The 18,813-nt window shown below is 44.4% G+C and overlaps 1 protein-coding gene across 2 annotated transcripts in view; it reads right to left on the bottom strand.

The window, feature by feature from the left end:
* The window catches only part of MSRA (methionine sulfoxide reductase A), a 340,470-nt gene that overhangs the window by 310,198 nt on the left and 11,459 nt on the right, over nt 1-18,813 (bottom strand). The gene's annotated exons all lie outside the window — the stretch shown is intronic.

The raw sequence follows: 18,813 nt of genomic DNA, 5'->3' as shown, positions 1-18,813 counted from the left end.
GTCATGGCACTCTACCAAGGGCGGTAAAGTGAGACTCTGTCTCTACAAAAAAAAAATGCTGGTGGGGCATCTTACAAGGGTATATGCGGAACTTAGTAAATGTGGAATGTAAATGTCTTAGCACAATAATTAAGAAAATGCCAGGAAGGCTATGTCAACCATTGTGATAATAATGTGTCAAACAGTCTATGAAACTAGTGTATGATGCCCCATGATCATATCAATGTACACAGCTATGATTTAATAAAAAATAAATAAATAAAAATAAATAAAAAAATAAAACTTTCCTAGCACTCAAAAATAAATAAATAATTTTAAAAAAATGCTGTCTGTGGCTCAACAGAGTAGGGCGCTGGCCCCATGTGCCAGAGGTGGCAGGTTCAAACCCAGCCCTGGCCAAAAAAACTGCAAAAAATAATAATAATAATAATAATGCTGAGCAAAGGCCCTCAGCTGGCCACAGAACCTTTCTGTACACTCCCAGCAGGCCTCTGTTTTAGCCAGACCACCCAGTGACAGCCAACATGTCCTCAGAATTTCTGCTTTAGTGTTTATTTTTTTTTCATGTATCAGAATGTTTATTGAAGCCCAATTCATAATTAGCATTAATTTTTTTTAATTATAGATATCATAAACTAAGAAATGGCACTCCAATAAATGGAAATGGTGATACACACAAGAGAGTCTGGGGGAAGGAGAGACGCCTAGAGTGAGGAGTGGGGAGGCCTCACATGTGATGTTATTTTGTTTTTTTCAGGTTAATAAGATGATGTTAGTTTCAAACGAGGCCTTGCAAGGAATGACAGTCAACACTATGGAACGGGAAGGGCGTTGAGAAAAAACCCAAAGGCAGGAGGTTAGCAAGTATTGGAGAAAGGTAAAAAACATTCTAGTACCAGATAGACACTTTCACCTTGATGGAGTCAGAAGAGCTGAAAAGAAGGCTGAGAAGAGGAATTGTTCCTCACTGTGGCTTAGAGGTCGTTGAAGCCATGCCCTTGAACCATCTAACATCCTCTTGGGTGATTAGTCAGTCCTGCTTTAGGAAATGCTGGTTATAGCAAATCCTAAAACCCAGGAGGTGATAAATGAAACAATAACCACTGCTTCCTTAGCCCTTGCTGCCTGCCACACACTGTTCTCAACACTTATTATTTCGTTTACTCTTCCTGATGATAATACCTACCTCTTAGGGGAATTACCAACCCCATTGTCAGGCTAGGAAACTGAGGCACAGAGAACTTAACTAGGTTGACCACAGTCATACAGTTAAGAAATGGGGGGCTGAACCCAGGCAGTCTGTGCACCCAACCACAACAACTGAGTTGTTTCTCAGGGGAAATGATATTTAGGAAGATCTGTCTGCCTAAGTTTGTCTGAGGAACTAAAGGAAGGGTAGATAGACAGAAGGCTCTGCAATGCTCCAGCATCAGATCCCAGAGACAGAGGGGACAGAGGGGCCGGAGGGGCCGGAGGGGCCAGAGGGGCCTGGGGTGGGGGTGTCACTGCCAGTTCCTGCGAGCAGCAGGGGGCAGCAGAGGGCCGCAGAGCCAAGCGGGGCCCCCGCCTGGCTACAAGGGGAACCTGCAAACTCCTGCCCCACCCCCCCATTCCCAGCTGGCCCAAGACCTCTTACAAGGTGACAATGCCAAACTTCTTGGCATTTCACTTTCAAAATCTAATACTGCTATACAGACCTCTATTTTATTTGTAAATGGATTTCAGGTCTTACAAGAATGAAAAATGTGTAACTTGCCCTAAACCCTCTGTTTCAAACTCAAAATACTCTCTTAGGACTGGTATCTAATTCTCAGAGAAAGTGTTTTAAAATTAAAATTAAGCAACACATTTAAATGCTATTTCCAAGCTTCTGACAGGTCTGAAACTTCTTGAATACCGACACCATTAATCCACAGACATCAAAATTGTGTTATTATCTTAAATCATCCAAAATCATTGTTTGGGGTGAAAAAAAAAACAGGATAGGAGATAAAATTGTCAGGATAAGAAAAAGAAAATCTCTTTGAAGAAAATTTCCTTTGCATGGTTTAAAAGAAAGACTCAAAAAATTAAAAATAACTGATCTGGAATTGTGCAATTTCATACTTAACTCAGGCTTTGTTAAATAAGCAGAAAAATTAGATATTATACGTTTGTGATTCACTCTTGGAAAAATGTGATTTCTTATTTCCCAGGAGAAGAGCTTTAAGAGCATCAATAGATAGCTCTGGATATCAAATATTTCTCCATTATTGTGAGTAAATTATATTTGGATCAAAATCAGATGGATTAAATTTCCCTTAAAATACCCAGGAGATTTTAAAAATACAAGGAAATGTGTCACATATCCAAAAACAGTATTTTATCCTAATACCCCCATGGAAATATCTCTCCTTTAAAATATTAGCCAGAAAACAAAACTAAAGTTTTAGATTTTACTAAATTCAAAGTAACTTGTTAAAACGAGATTGTCATTTGTCAATGCCACAATGAAATTCATAATCCTCCATGCCCTTTAAAAATCTTGAAAATATGGCTTTACATTTTTAATTTTAAAATGGAAAAAACTGTATCTAAATAAGTGATAACTTGGATAGGAGTCACGATTTTATTTAAATGCTAAATATACAACAAAGAATGTAAATATGGTTAAGCACTTCCAAATTCTTGGTAAATGCACCCCTTCCCCCATCAGCACCACTAGATTCAAGGCTTAATTATTCTCATCTGCGTTATTTTTGTCTTCCTGACTAGATTATAAACTCCTTAAGAGCAGCGATTTATTAACTGTTAACTACTAAAGTTAACTTTAAAGTTAACTATTAGCTGTTAACTATTAAAAGTTATTAACTTTTTTTTTTTTTTTTTTGGCAGGGGCTGGGTTTGAACCCGCCACCTCCGGCATATGGGACCAGCACCCTACTCCTTGAGCCACAGGCGCCGCCCAAAAGTTATTAACTTTTTTAATTATCTGTTAGCACCATGCTGACCACATCTTTGTGTTCAGTAAACATTGACAGAATTTCCACTCTGTTCAAGGCACTTTGGTATGTGCTCCCAGGCTCAAATGGTGAAGCTGACACAGTCCTTGCCTTCACAGGTGACCGTAGGAAGGGCCCCCCCAAGTCCTGTTGCTCCTCACCATCCCCTCCCCCAGCTCTTTTCTACCTAACTTGGTGCTCAGTTGAAGCCCCAAGGTCAACGTGTACAAAGCCCACTGTCTTGGTTTGAGAAGGTTCCTCCTCAGGATTTTGAAGTCGAAGGTGAGCCCTTCAGAATACGGATGTTCACTAGGCCCCACAGCAAATAGAAATGCTCCACCAGTTTCATGGGAGAAAAGATTTACATTCTCTTAAAAGGAGGGAGAAAGAAAGGAGGGCTGGGAGGAGTGGTTGGGTGGCTACGCCCTGCAAACTGTGGAGGGCCAGAGAGAAGCCCAGGCGCGGGGGGCAGGATGGCCCAGACAAGGTCCTCGCTTTCTGTGTCACATCAACACAGCCCAGATTTTAAGCGAAGTCTGGACATCCTCATGTGTTACGGGGGAGGTTTTGGTAGAAAATGCTAAAGGGATCAATTCAGCGTGAAAGCAACAGTAGCCGGGGACGCAGAAACGCAGGGGTGGAAGCAACTGTGATGACGTGAACACACACACGTTTAGGGAAACCTCATGGAGAGTTTGTAGTAAAGAATTGGGTTTGAACCGATGAGCAGGGGGCTCCAAATGACAAACAGATGGCCGAAGTCAGCTAGAGGATACCAGGCGCAGACCCCCACAGGGGCCCAGGCCTCCACGGGGAGCCATCCAGAGCAGCCCGTTTTGCCCTCACTCCCCTGTGGTCGAACCCTTCCTGATGCCGTCCTATGACTACCCTCAGCTGGATTTGCTTGGCTCTCCCCTTCCCTTGGCTTCAATCTGTGTCCTGACATCCAAACTTGGCCTGACTCTGCCTTCTGTTCACTACCTCTCTGTCAAACCGACAGTGTCTCAGGACTATGCCTCCCTGCACAGCCTTCTGCAGTCTGGGAGACCAAGGAGACTAGTCTTTGGAAGGGAAAGCTGCTAATCCACGTCACACTCAAGACACAGCTGCAGGCTGGCACACAACCAACCTCCGGCCAAGAGCAAGGTCCACGCACAGCCCACCGCTGCTCCCTGAGGACACTACCTCTCGGCCCCTCCTCCTCTGTGAAGTCTGCTTCGAGCATTCAGATGGGGAAAATATGCTTGGTCTCTTTAAGAAATTTCAGAAAGAAAACTAGAGTTTTTAAAAAATCTGTAAGAAGCCATCCCATCAAAATGAAATAATAATAAGGAAGGATGAAGTTAGTTCAGAGGCAGGGATATGGGTTCACGGTTGCCAAAGTAACTTCCTGCAGATTAAGAGACTGTCAGGAACGGTCTAGCTGCCAGGCACAAGCCTCCACTTTCTTCCTTTCTCTGGCTTTGCCTCCAGAGGAAAAAAAAAGAACAGAAAGAAAGACAAAGGGGAAAAAAGCAAGTGAGACCATGCAAGAAAGACGCAGGGCTCAGAGCTGCAATTCATGAACTTCTGAGGGAAGGAGATTTATTCTGAAGGGAATAGAGGAAGTGCTAAGTATAAAACAAAGCACTTAAAAGCGCTGTAGGTCGGTGGGAATGGAAAAAGAACCTTCAGGAATTTTGCTCACAAGCACTTTTTATAGGTAAGTGACTGTGTGACCAGAGAAGGTAAGTAAATTGCTCAAAGCTGCACAGCAAATTAGTAGCAGCACCAAAACCCAGAGCTCCTGAGTCCGCCCTCAGGGGTCATTCCACAGGGCCGCAGGAGAGCAAGTGTGGCCCTGAAGGGAAGGCTTTAAGTGGCTTTATCGACTTTGGATGGGCCGAGAATCCTGCGGTTATCAGCTCTGAAGCACCAAACATGGAAGACTAAAAAAGGTTTTCTTTAAAGTTGGGGGCAGGAGTACAGGGACCAAAACTTCTATGATGCAACACTTAGCAGTAGTTGAGTTTAACAACAAAGCAACTAGTTCATACATAGGAAAATGCTATTGCTTCTAGTGGGAAATGAATAATGGTGGTGACACCTTAATGGAAAGGTCTATTTTTCTAGAAAAAACAGAAGCATGAATCATATGCTGAGCCAGGTACTACCGTTCACCTGGTTCCTGAAATCTACCCCTGTTGGTGGGGGCGGGGGGAGGGATACGAAAGGAGAAGCCAACCCCAGGCTTCCCACGGGCTGCACAGGCAGGAGCCGCACGGCAGGACCTTTGCTCTCGGTCAAGCTGGCTCGGGACGGCTGCTTTAAAACTGGTGGTTCTGGTTCACTTTCCATCCAAGACAAACCTTGAGTCAAGGACAAGGAGGGCACCTATATTAGTTTAGCTACAAGAGAAAAAAATCCAAGTTAAAATGGCTTAACCAAAAAGAGAGAAAGAGAAACGGAGACATGGTTTTTCATCGAAGTATCCCAGAAAATGCAGAAGAACGGGGCTATAGGAAGGGCAGGAGTGAAGTCAGCTCTTAGGAGCGGACAGGTGGGAGCTGGGAAGGCAACCAGGACCAGCTACTGCTGCCTTCTGCAGGCGCCTCAGACCTTCTCAGGGTGAAGACCACAGCTGCCGCCAGCCCAGAGGGTCACGGACAGTAGCTCCCATCCCCACTGAAGCACACAGCCCCGAGAAGGAGGCACAGCCCAGGCAGGGCCAGGTCCCCACGGGGGTCAGCAGGGGTGGAGGGCAGACTCCCAGTGACCAGTCTGGCTTGGGGATGGGGTCCCCAGGGAGCTCCCAAATTCCAACTTCCAGCCTTGCCTCCAACACGGTTTTTATCCTCTGCAGCAAACTAGCGAAGGAAGGAGGGAAAGAGGAAGGACGAAAAATGAAGTCTTGAAACGGTAGAGACATCTTCCATGTACTCAACTCTCCCTGTCTATTTTTAGTAGAGATGGGGTCTCATTCTTGCTCAGGCTACTCTCGAACCTGTGAGCTCAAGCAATCCACCCGGCTTGGCCTCCCCAGAGTGCTAGGATCACAGGCGGTCTCTCCCATCTTTAAAAACTACATCCCTTTTGAACTTAAGTGACTGTTGCCCTATTTCCTTTCCTTTCCAGCCAACCTGTTGAAAGAGAAGAGGGATCGGGCTGCTCCTCCCCACTTCCCCCCCACTGCTCCCCACCAGCCACGGCCACTGGCTCTGCCCCCTCCTCACCCATCCCTGTTGCCAAACCCAATGGTTGTGGCTCACTATCCCTTTCCTCTCGATATTCTCTCCTCTCTCAATTTCTGGAACACTCCTTTGCTTTTCTAAAGACTATTCCCATGTATGTCCTTAGAGGTGCCTCACACTCTAGTCTTAAACATTGGGAACCCACACCATCCCTGGGCCTTCTGTGCGCCCTCTCGGGGCCACATGCAGATGCCCTGGGAAAGATGTGGACTCTGGGAAAATGGGCCAGGGAAGCGAGGCGCCTTGGGGCTGACCATTGCTGCCTTGGCCATGCAGAAGGGAACCTCCTAGCTGTGGCCTGGTCTCTTCTACTGACGGGAGCTCACTGGCCCACAGAGCAAAGCACATGTGAGCAGCTGGCGTGGGCAGTGAAGAAGGGCCCCAGCTCCAGGAAGTGCAGGTAGTGGAGGCTGCATCCCTGCACACACATGTCGGCCACCAAAAGTCGTCTGAGAGACTCTCTTTTCCCAAAAGATGGGAGAATGGGAGGAGTACAGGTTTAAGTATTAATCAACCTCCCTGCCTCTGGGGTAGATCCAGGGCCAGTCCATCCAAAAGGAAGGCTGGAACTCATGTTGGGTCAAAGTCAGTGAGCAACTAAGGTCTGGCTGCCTCCCGGCCCCACACTGCGCTCTTCCAGGGAGTGAGGTGATGGGACAGGGCCATCAGCTACTGGTACGAAACAGGACAACCGCATGGCAATAAGTTGTGCCGTAAATGTCCCCACTGAATACACCGCACTGCAAGGAGCCAGATGCCACTCCAGGCTACATCCCCGTGTTATCTACTCCCAGAAGTACCCATGTGAAGTAACAGCTGATGTCTGTTTTGTACAAATGAAGAAAACTGAGGCAAATTCATCCAAAGTCATGCAGCTGTTAAGCACATAAAGTGTGCTTCAGACTCACTGTCCAAACCTGAGTGTCAATCCACCCAACCAACTGCTCCTTCTGGAGAGAATGCTCTTCTGAAGGCTGCCTATTTGTACGGAGGCAGCAAACGTCTACCTGTGGTCGGGAAAGGTCCTGCAGAGAGAGGTTATAAACAAGCCTCCGTTTCCTGGCATCGCACACCACGGCATAAATGAGTTTCCATATCTTGGTATTAAGAAAAGAGAGGAAAGTGGTACCCTGGGGAGAAAAATATGAATGATGCTAAAGGAACACAGCAACCTCAATAAACCCAGAGATGACTATTGCTATGTGATCTCTGTAGAGGTTATACCAGGACTGATAACGGAAAGGAAGTTCTTCATGGAACTTGTTAGATCATAAAATCATCTTCCCATTCTAGAACATAAAACAAATTTTTTTTTATGTAAACACAACCTGGGAGAAACTGAAGATAATGGTGGATTTTTTTTTTTTTTTTTTTTTTGAGACAGAGTCTCAAGCTGTCACCCTGGGTAGAGTACCGTGGCATCACGGCTCACAGCAACCTCAAACCCTTGGGCTTAAGCAATTCTCTTGCCTCAGGGTCCAAGTAGCTGGGACTACAGGCTCCCGCCACAACACCTGGCTATTTTTTGTCATAGCTGTCATTGTTGTCTAGCTGGCCTGGGCCAGGTTCGAACCCACCACCCTCCGTGTATGTGGCTGACGCTGTAACCACTACACTATGGGCGTTGAGCCAATGGTGGACCTTTTTAAGATATTTTCTTCTGTCATACTGGGAGCCATTTCCTTCACTCACCAATAGACTTACATATTTGTAGAAAGATTTCTCTTCCATAAATATTGAACACAGATTGTAATGCAGATTCTAAGAACTCAGCTCCTGTCTTCTAACTATTTGGAAAGTCAGCCACTGGGCATATACAGCAGTCATAATCAAATTGCTAAAGATGGATGGTTTCGCCTGGAAGGTAAGTTAAAAACATAGCATCCATGTATTGAGATTCATTAATATTAATATCTATTGACCTGCAGTATACTAAAAGGATTTTATTGAACAGACAACTTCCAAACATAATATTACACTGAGTATAAGCTCAATCATTCATTCATCCATTTAACCAATAGTTATTGTGTAACATAAACATGCCTAGGTGAGGGGGATCTGAATAAGTAAGTGAGCCCTCACCTAGCTCACAACACCATTACAGAAAAAATATACACATACATTAAAGTTAAATCACTATGATGGACTTAAACAATAAAAAGGCAATATGTGAAGTCTTCAAACAATACGACTGCATACCAAGTGAGTGGTAATGAAAGTAAGCCTTAGGAATCCGCAGGGGAGCACAGTCAAAATGGGTTAAGGCAGAAAGAGTCTGAAGGCCTCGCCAAGGGAGGAGGAAGTGATGGGTAAGAAGTTTGCAAAGAAAGATGGGTAATATCAACAAGAGCCATGTTCCGGAATAAAAGATGTCCACAGAGATGCAGACTGTAGTATCTCTCCCAACTAATAATCAAAACACAAAACCACAATAGTTTACCTTCCAGTGATCAAAGGAGCATATTCACTTATTTCCTAACCTAAGGACTCAAGTCATTATTTATCTCTCCACCTGCTAATTTTCAGCAAAGTAAAAAAACTGGTCGAAAGAATGGAGAAGCATGAATCCTATGTACTCAATTTTGATATGAGGACAATTAATGACAATTAAGGTTATGGGGGGGGAAGCAGAAAGAGGGATGGAGGGAGGGGGATGGGCCTTGGTGTGTGTCACACTTTATGGGGGCAAGACATGAATGCAAGAGGGACTTTACTTAACAATTGCAATCAGTGTAACCTGGCTTATTGTACCCTCAATGAATCCCCAACAATAAAAAAAAAAAAAAACTTGTTGAAGCTAAACACTTTAAAACTTCCTTAGAGAAAACAAAATGTGAACATGCAACTACAAATTAAAGTCATCACATCCCCTAGATCCTGCGCAGATCACTTAAGCCCCATCTCATTCCATCATGCGAACGTTCGGAAACACAGCAAAGCAAACAATGGTAAGAGAATCGGGTCAGGAAAGAAGATTTCCACCACAAAGTATGTGTAATGCCAGCAATTCATCAATTAAAACAATCAGCTACCTCTATGGAATAGCTAAAATCCAAAGCACCGATTAACACCAAGTGCTGGTAAGGATGTGGAGCAACAGGCATCCCCTTTATTGCTGGCGGGAATACGAAATGGCTCGGCTACTTTAAAAGACAGTTTGGTTCTTATAAAACTAAACATCCTCATAACATATGACCCAAAAATCACACTCTTTGGCATTTACCCAAATGGATTAAAAACTCACGTCCACACAAAACGTGCACAAAAATACTAACAAAAGCCTTATTCATAATTGCCAAAGGAATAACGTAGAATTATAGACCTCCCTATAAGTGATCCTCATATCCATTCAATAGGTGAATGTATAAACAAACTGTAGCCTAGCCACAAAAAGAAGTAACAAGTATTACTCAGCTACCACGCCGGGGAAAGATGTAGAAGATCCTTAAATCATATTGCTAAGGGAAAGAAGCCACCAGTCTGAAAGACCACAGGGGTGTCCAACCCTTTTTTCTTCTCTGCTACCATTAAAAGAACAAAAGTTGTCTTGGACACACATTAAATACACAAAGACTAACGAAAGCTGATGAGCAAAAGCAAAGGTCCATGCGTGTTTTTCATGATATCCAGTGCCGAAGAAAAGCAAAAATGTCCTCAAATAATCCGTATGGGGCCACAGGCTGAACTCCTGGATACCGTATAATTCCAAAAATATGACATTCTGGAAAAGGCAGAACTGCAGAAATGATAAAAATGTTCAGTGGCTGCAAGGGATGCTCAGGAGGGGAGGGTGGACAAACGGATGAAGCACCGAGGGTTTTCATGGCATGAAGCTATTCTGAGTGATGTTGCAATGGTAGACATATGCCATCACGCGTTTGTCAAAACCCACAGCCTGTATGATAGCAAGTATGTAACCTATGGACTTTAAGTTACTATAACATACCCACTTTGGCTCATCAGCTATAACAAATGCACCCACTAAAACAAGATGTCAGTAACAGGGGAAACGTGGATTGTGGGGCTGCATAGCAACTCCCTGTACTTTGCACTCAATTTTTCTGTGAACCTAAAACTCCTCAAAAAAACCCAAAATAAAAGAACATTAAAGATATGCCAGCTGCCATGGAGATGTTTTCATGCTGCACCTATTAAGAACAGCAAGATGAGAAGAATATAATCTGATCATTTTTATAAAACACCAACAAAAAACATCCTTGTGTGTACGTTAGATTTGGGGTGGTTTTTTGGGGTTTTTTTTTTTTTTGACAGAGTCTCACTTTGTCCTTGCTGGAGTGCTGTGGTGTCACAGCTCATGGCAACTTCAAATCTTGGGCTCCAGTGATCCTCTTGCCTCAGCCTCCGAGTAGCTGGGACTACAGGCACCAGCCACAACACCTGGCTATTTTTTTAGAGACGAGGTCTCGCTCTAGCTCAGGCTGGTCTCAAACTCATGAACTCAGGCAATCCACCCACCTCGGCCTCCCAGAGTATTAGGATTACAGGCGTGAGACCCTGCGCCTGGCCCATGGGTGTGATTTTATGAATGTGGAGAAACATTTCATTTTGTTTTGTTTGGTAAGTAATTAAGGTTCCCTTAAGGTTCATGTTATTAACAGAATTTGTTGAAACATTTCAGTTTGAAAAATGCTGATTGTCGACTCATAAAACGTAGAGATCTTAGTTTTCCGTCAGCCTGCTTATTGAAGGACCCTATTCACTTGTTCCGTGTATTTATCATACCTGAATTCTTTTCATAAGACCCCTATAGGTAATTATACTTTCTCCATAGCTATAATCTCTCTTGTTTTTGTTTTGCATGTTTTTTTATTTCAGATTAATATGAGGGTACAAATGATTAGGTGACATTATTTGTGTTTGTCAGGTAAGGTCCCTGTTGTTGTGTCCCACACCCAGGAGATGAGCTTGGAGAAAGGTTTTCAAGAATGATCTCTTGGCTCTGAACATAAGTCGGGAAGTGGGGAGAAGATTAAAAACAATTCAAAACTTAAAAATCAAACTTTAGGCAAAAATATAAACAAAATGGAAGATTTGGTAATAAAGGTCCCGAGGCAAGAAGGTGCATCTCAGCACAGGCCAGGTGGGAGCAGGTGCCGCGTGGCAGGAGGAGGGGATATTCCCAGAGCCACAGGGAGGAGGCGCCAGAGACAGCAGGAACCACCTGATTTCCTTCCTAATTAGTTTAATGTAACCATACAGAGTAAACAATAATAAGTCCTCATTGCTAAAACTGTATCAATTTGCTACATGTCCTGAAACAAATTTATACACCGGTCGTTACAAAAGCTGTTGGATACACAAAAACCAAGAAGTGTAAAATCGGGCGGCGCCTGTGGCTCAGTTGGTAAGGCGCCGGTCCCATATACTGAGGGTGGCGGGTTCAAACCCGGCCCCAGCTGAACTGCAACCGAAAAATAGCTGGGCGCTGTGGCAGGCGCCTGTAGTCCCAGCTACTCGGGAGGCTGAGGCAAGAGAATCGCTTAAGCCCAGGAGTTGGAGGTTGCTGTGAGCTGTGTGATGCCATGGCACTCTACCAAGGGCCATAAAGTGAGACTCTGTCTCTACAAAAAAAAAGAAGTGTAAAATCCACAGAAACTGGTCAGCTGAGTGAGTTGAAACTTGCACCAGTGAATCCGAAGGGACGCTGCGGGCTGTATTTCTTGGAAGTGAAATCATGGACCATAACATGGTCTGTCTCAAAACCTTCATAGTAACCCACATATATAAAATAAAGTCTGAGCTGCAGCTCTGTAATAAATCTTTTTATTCTGAAAAAAAAAATTTATAACCGTCTGGTTTGTAATAAACGAAAATAGTTAGGGCTTGAGTTCCAGCATTATATTAACAGAAATCCTTTGGCTGACATCCACACGTGGAAATGTATATTGACATAGCTTCCTCCTTAAATCAGGTGTGTGCTTCCCCGAAACAGACCTACCTATTCCTATTCATTCAACGCCTACCCTTCACCAGAAAATAATTATTACATATATTGAAATTAATCCATACAGCTTCTTAGAGCATAATCCAGAAGAAGAAGACTATTTTTTTAAGAAGTTATCTGCAGTGGGCTGGCCACAGGGTGAAGCCTGTTCCTATGGTGTTCCACAGTTTCCCAGCAAGCACGTGGGGCTGTCAGGGACAGACTGCCTGAGCTCCCCTGCCCTCAGGCCCACTGCAGTCCCCGGGCAGGGCTTCTTCGGCCCGGGCACACATCTGAGGAACACTGAGTGGTCAGCTGCACACTCCAGGGACAGCAGCAGCTCCTGCAGAGGCCTGGCTGCAAGATGACATAGCTCTTCACAAACTGGTTCTAGGAAGAGATGAGTGCAGCACCAAACCCCTACCCTTCCCAGATTCTTCAACACACTATGCTCCTCTCTGTCACTCATTCAAACACATGCAGGTATAATCATTTGTGCTCTCATATTAATCTGAAATAAAAGAAGAGATAAGGAGTGCAGCGTTTTCCACCAGGCTCTATCTGACAGCCGGCCGTCTTCATTCAACTCTAACGTGGTTTTCTTTTCATCTGCTAATGATAACATAGTTGAGATTCTTTTACTTCATTTCTCCAGCTGGAAAGCTATGAATTCTCTCAAAGTATTTCATTTTCATGACTCTTCTCTTTTGGGTACTATCTGTTAAAAGATCAGGTTCTTTTCAATCAGGCTGAAGAATAATTTATGGCCTCATCTGAACAACGCTTTTTAATTTTTCGCATTGCATTTGACCTAAGAAAACTATAAATTACCTAACAGTAAACTAAAAAAACATTTTTTTAAAGTAAAAATAGGACAAATTTACGAAGGAAAATTCAACACTAACATTATTTTGCCATGGTAACATTTTCAAAAGAATTCATTTTATACACATGTTCTGGGAAGACATTCAATGCTCTTAAGTTTTATTCTTCATTTTTTTTTAATGGGATGAAAATATATTCATTAAAACATATTGCCAGAGCATTTCTTCCTGTTTTACTGTTACCACTCTTTGCTAAATTATAACACAAATTTAATACACTTATTCAACAACCTTGTGGATCTGCAATATACCCTGCTGAGAAACACCAGAGGCGCAACCACACAAAATGATACAAAAGTCCTACAGAAATATAAGGAACTATGTTGAGCAATAGTCTTATGTCCCCTTTCTTAAGAGGCCAAGGTTACAGAAAAGGTTTCAGCTGACCCAAAGGATATGGAGATTCTGGTCAAGAAAAAGTTAAGAAATCAAAGTAGCCCAGTATCTCACTACATGGGCAGAGAATTTGACAGGACACCCAGGAGGAAGTTAGCAGCTGAAATCTAAGAACTCTGGTCACACCAGCAGGATAAGAGTTCAGAAAACACAAGAGAGAAAAAAAAAAAAAACAGCCATCACTGAGCACCAAAAACATGAGAGGGATTATGCCTTTATCTCCCCAGACAGAATCAGAAGGAAAGCACAAATCAAGGCCCCAGGACACCAGCTCCACCTCCAACTCTGAGAGAAATCTAAGTTGAAATGGTCCCAAGAGGCAGTTTGGAAGTGGAAGCTGAGTTTTAGCCTTGAAAGACCCAGAATGACCTAGGCAGCTTTGAGGAAGAAAGAAAATCCCCTTTCCTTCACACTTTATGGGGGCAAGACATGATTGCAAGAGGGACTTTACCTAACAATTGCAACCAGTGTAACTGGCTTATTGTACCCTCAATGAATCCCCAACAATAAAAAAAAAAAAAAGAAAAGAAAATCCCCTTTCTTAGCCCACCAGGCTGCCATAACAAAATGCCATAACCCAGGTGGCTTACAAACAACAGAAATGTCTTTCTCACAGTTGTAGAGACTGGAAGTCCAAGATCAAAGTGCTGGCAGCAGCTTCAGTGTCTGGTGAGGGCCCAATACCTGGTTCACAGACAGAGCCTTCTCCCTGTGTACTCACATGGTGGAAGGGACTAGCCAGCTCTATGGGCTCTCTTTTCTAAAGGCACTAATCCCATTTGTGGGGGCTCCACCCTCATGACCTCCCAATGGCCCCACCTCCTAACACGACCACCTTGGGGGTTAGAATTTCAACACATAAATTTGGTGGGAGGACATAAAGCATTCAGACCACAGCAACCTGGGAGGAAGGAGCTAAGGCAGGAGTCGGTCTCAGGTACGGAAGCAGAGACCTTTAAGTGTCTAACACTGGGATGAAGACCCCAGGCCAGGAACTACCAAGACTCACAGGAGAAGGACATCTTAAACACAGAGACAAAGGTCAGAGATGATGGGACTGAGGTGTGGGGACTTCAAGAGGACAGCAGTGCCATCAACAGAATAGGGGTAATTAACATATGCAGCCAGTTTTTTTGAAAGGGAAAGGGTAGGGCTGGTTTTAAAACTGAGTTTGAGTTACAGCAAGACCTATGTACATCCCCTATGTATTTGGCAATGGGAATGCAGAACTTTTGCAAGAGGAGATGTAGATTTCATGAGCTCAACCACAGAGGAGAAGGTGTGAGAGAACAAATGAAGCATCCAGAAGAAGGCAGGAAGACGACAGCCATCGAGCGAGCCAGGGAGGTAAGGATCAGACTGTGGGAGGCCAGGGGAACCGGCAGGTGCCAAACACTCCCGACCACTTACTCTGTTTTTGCTTAAAACATAAGGAGACAGACACAAGCTCAAATGATAGGATTGCTATCCGATGGAGACCCAACGGTTCCCTAGAACTCTCGAGGTAGCTAAAGTTTTGGCAGTGTGGCCAAAACTCAGCCCTGTGCAGCCCAGCCTGGGCAGCTCTCTGATCCCAGGAAGAAGAGAATTGGCAAGAAAAGAGACAGCTCTCCTGTCACAGGGCAGAGTGATGCGGGCCACTCCTATCACATACACGTCCATTTGGCTGCAGATAATGTTTCCTGATGCGACAGGAAAAACTGATTACATGGAAACCAGAAAACAATGACAAGCCCGAGCCCCAAACCCCTACCCTTCCCGGATTCTTCGGCACACTATGCTCCTCTCTGTCACTCATTCCAACACGTGCGGGCTATTCTGTGCCATCGTGCGTAATGCGCGTGTCTGTTACGCACGCTACTGCGCAGGGAGAACTCCCGAGGTAACACGCTACCGTCGGTCAAAAAGCATTCACCAACAACCTACTGTGTTCCAGGCACAGAGAGTAAGACAATTCCTGCCCCCGGGTAGTTCACATATTCATAAAACATTGAATGCTGTGATTCTTTCAAGCTTAGAATTTTTTTTTTTTTTTTGAGACAGTCTCACTTGGTCACCCTTGGTAGAGTGCCATGGCGTCTTAGCTCACAGCAACCTCGAAGCCTTAGGTTCAAGTGATCCTCTTGCCTCAGCCTCCTGAGTAGCTGGGCTAGGGGTGCCTGCCAAAACGCCCAGCTATTTTTTTTTTAGAGACAGGGTCTCGCTGGAGCTCAGGCTATTCTGGAACCCATGAGCTCAGGCAATCCACCTGCCTCAGCCTCCGGTGCTGGGATTAGGCGTCAGCCACCGTGCCCAGCTCAAGCTTGGACTTGATGGTATCAAAGAGATGAAAGAGTAGCAGATAGAAGATCCACAATTTTCATTTCTCAATATTGACACCCTGAAGTCATTTCTTACAGAATTAAGTTCTTCATATGTCACCAGAGGTTCAGCGATTTTAGCTGGCACAGGATGGCAAGACCAGCCAGGGACTGCCGCATAGGAAGGGGTCTGCCAAGGCAGATGGGCAGGTCACCGTAAGACTGCTGGGACCCAGGCAGGGGCCAGGCCGAGCTCAGCAATGAGGCCCACGCTCTAGTCCACGCCGAGGGCCTGCTGCTTGCTCCCTCACGCCCACTCGCAAAGCTGAGGTCTCCTACCCCAATCGGCACCACATTCCTTCCCTCTGCTGTCCTATTCTCCATCCTCCTCTGTCTGAGGCAAAGTGACTCCCAAGCCTGAGGGTCCCAGGCCAAGACCCCACGTGGATTGCATGAGCCTGGCACCTTTTCCTCACCGCTGCCGCAGGTGCCTCCCAAGTCTGTGCCCAGAGGTGGAAGATGAGAGGGTTCTACTGCCTTTATTCTGGCAAGAAGAGCTTACCACGGGTCACAAGAGTACCCGGAGGCAAAGTCTGAAGAGGTCAGCACAAATCTGTCATTGGAGGAAGAAATAAGAGAAGGCTATATTGGAAAAATAATCAAGAGAACATGACCCGTGTGTACACAAGGTCAGCTGTGTGAACTTCCCTGTGTTACACTGGGCACATGATGGGCACACAAAAAGACCACTTTTTGGTCTTCATGCTCAAGCATTAAACTAAATCGTAGTTTGCCCAATGTCCATAAACCATACTGACTGCCTGATGGGGGCAGCACCCTTGGTGAAGCGCTATAGACCAAAGGACAAAGTAAGCATCAGACATAGCCCTTGCCCTCCAGGGAGCCCAACGTCATGTGGGGAGAGAAGACAGATTGGGCGGGATGCAGGCAACAAAACTTCTCATTAGCAATGGGCGATCAGACAGCAAGGATTCGTCAATGAGCACACAGTTATCTGTCCAGTAGAGAAGAAAGGGATGACTAAAGTTGGCGAGAAAAGATACAGATTTATGGGAGAAATGGAACCAGAGCAGGGCAAATTTGGAGGAAGGAATAAGGGAAGGTTATACAGACAGCACAGTACCTTCCCCATGCAGGCATTTCGTAGACATTAAATGAACGAATAAATTAAAAGATCAGAGTGCACAATCCACGTGAGTATAAACACGTGAGCAAGCAGAGAGGGGAAACGGTGAAACACGGAAGGCAGAAGGCTGATTTCTAAGGGGCACAGGGGCAGAAGAGGCCAGGAAGGGAGGGAAGGCTCAGATTGCGGGAGAAATGGAAGATCTCTGTCCCAGGCACTTCGGGGAAACACCAAAAATTGTGAAACAGGTAAAATAATCAAAGAGCTGTGGGCAGAGTGCAAAAAGGAGAAACAATAGTCTGAGTCCCACAAGTTAGAAATTAATCACACACTGGGGAAAATTTTTCTAAAAAGAATACTGTTTTCCATCATTTTCTTTTAAAAAAAATCTATGTACATCATTCGCAATAAAAGAAATACACACAATGCTTTCTTCATAATAGTGGAAAGGAATGTGTCCCCAAAGATCTGTTCTTTGTATAAATGATGCCACCACAATTGATGCTTCAATAAAAATGAATATTTATGAAATGTAAAATGACTTGGATTAGCTTATTCCAATTTCACCCTCTAAATTTAGATTTTTAAATCATGCCAAAATGTAGATTTTGATTACAAAAGCAAGTTGAAAAAAAATAGATGCACTTGACAAGAAAAAGAGCAAAATTAAAAAAAAAACTTGAAATAGGTATGACAAAAGATAAAAAGATGGTCAATTACACTAAAAACAGCAGAGAGAGATCATCTTCAGAGTGGAGCTATTTAATTCAATAATGCAGTCATATCACAAAAATGAAAATTTGTTCTTAAAAAAAAGCATGAAGTGAAAACGTCTATGTGTCCCATCTGTCACCTTGCTGTGTCGCCTTCTCCCCAACTATTAGTTTCTTAGCTATCCTTTCAAAGTTTCTTTATACATACATGTTACTACCTTCCTCCCCATCTATACACAAACTAGCATATTATATATAGTATTCTGACCTTGCTTTTTTTCACTTAACATTATATCTTGGCAAGCTCTCTACACCTGTTCATACAGATGTTCCACATTATTTTTTACAGCTGCCTATTCCATTGTGACAATGAACCACAATTTACTTAACCAGCCCCTACTCGTGGGTATTTGGGTTGTTTCCAATCTTGAGCCATTGCAAATAAAGCTGCAATGAATAACCTGGTACAGTCATCAGCCGGCAAGCTTGCAAGTGTATCCTTAGGATAAATTCCCAGAAATTGAATTCCTGGGTCAAAAGGTATATGCATTTAAATTTTTGATAGATATTGCCAAATTGCCTTCCATAAGAGTTAAGCCAATTCATACTCTTGCCTGCAATGTACAAGACTGCCTTTTTCCAAGGTGGAGCAAGATGTCAGCCAAGAAACAGCTTCCCTGCAACTGGGCATGGTTAGGCTGGGGAGATAAGACTCCAAACACCAATGGCTGGTGGGATCTGCCTATAATCATCCCGTTGAGGATACAGGCAGTTAGCAAGGGACTTCTGGACCCCAACAGGAGGACAAAAACAGTGGAAAACTGGCAAGTAGTTGCTCCTGCCGGCAGCCATAAGTACAAGCAGCAGTGAGACTGCAAACCGTAAAGGCCTTACCTGGGAACTGCTTCAGTGTTTTGGGACTTGGCACTCAGTTGAACTGCCTTGGGGAGAGCTTGAGCAGGAGTGTGGAGAACTTTGGGCATTGTCTAGGGCTGCAGACTGAGCCACTGAGCCGGACGGAGCTAATAGTGTTCAGCTGTGGGCCGCAGGGAGCCATTGTGAGAGAACTGCCCCGGCAAGCTCCACCCTCAGGGTCGCAGAGCAAGGATCAGACAGAAGCCAGTAACCTAGTGACTGAGCAGCCCAAAGGCGGGAACTGAGCTGCCTTACAGCCTTAAACCTCAGGGGCAGAGTGAGACTGGTTTTGGCACACTAGAC

The sequence above is a fragment of the Nycticebus coucang genome, chromosome 24, assembly GCF_027406575.1.
Source record: "Nycticebus coucang isolate mNycCou1 chromosome 24, mNycCou1.pri, whole genome shotgun sequence".
NCBI lineage: Eukaryota > Metazoa > Chordata > Mammalia > Primates > Lorisidae > Nycticebus > Nycticebus coucang.
This window is presented reverse-complemented; position numbering and strand designations above follow the sequence as displayed.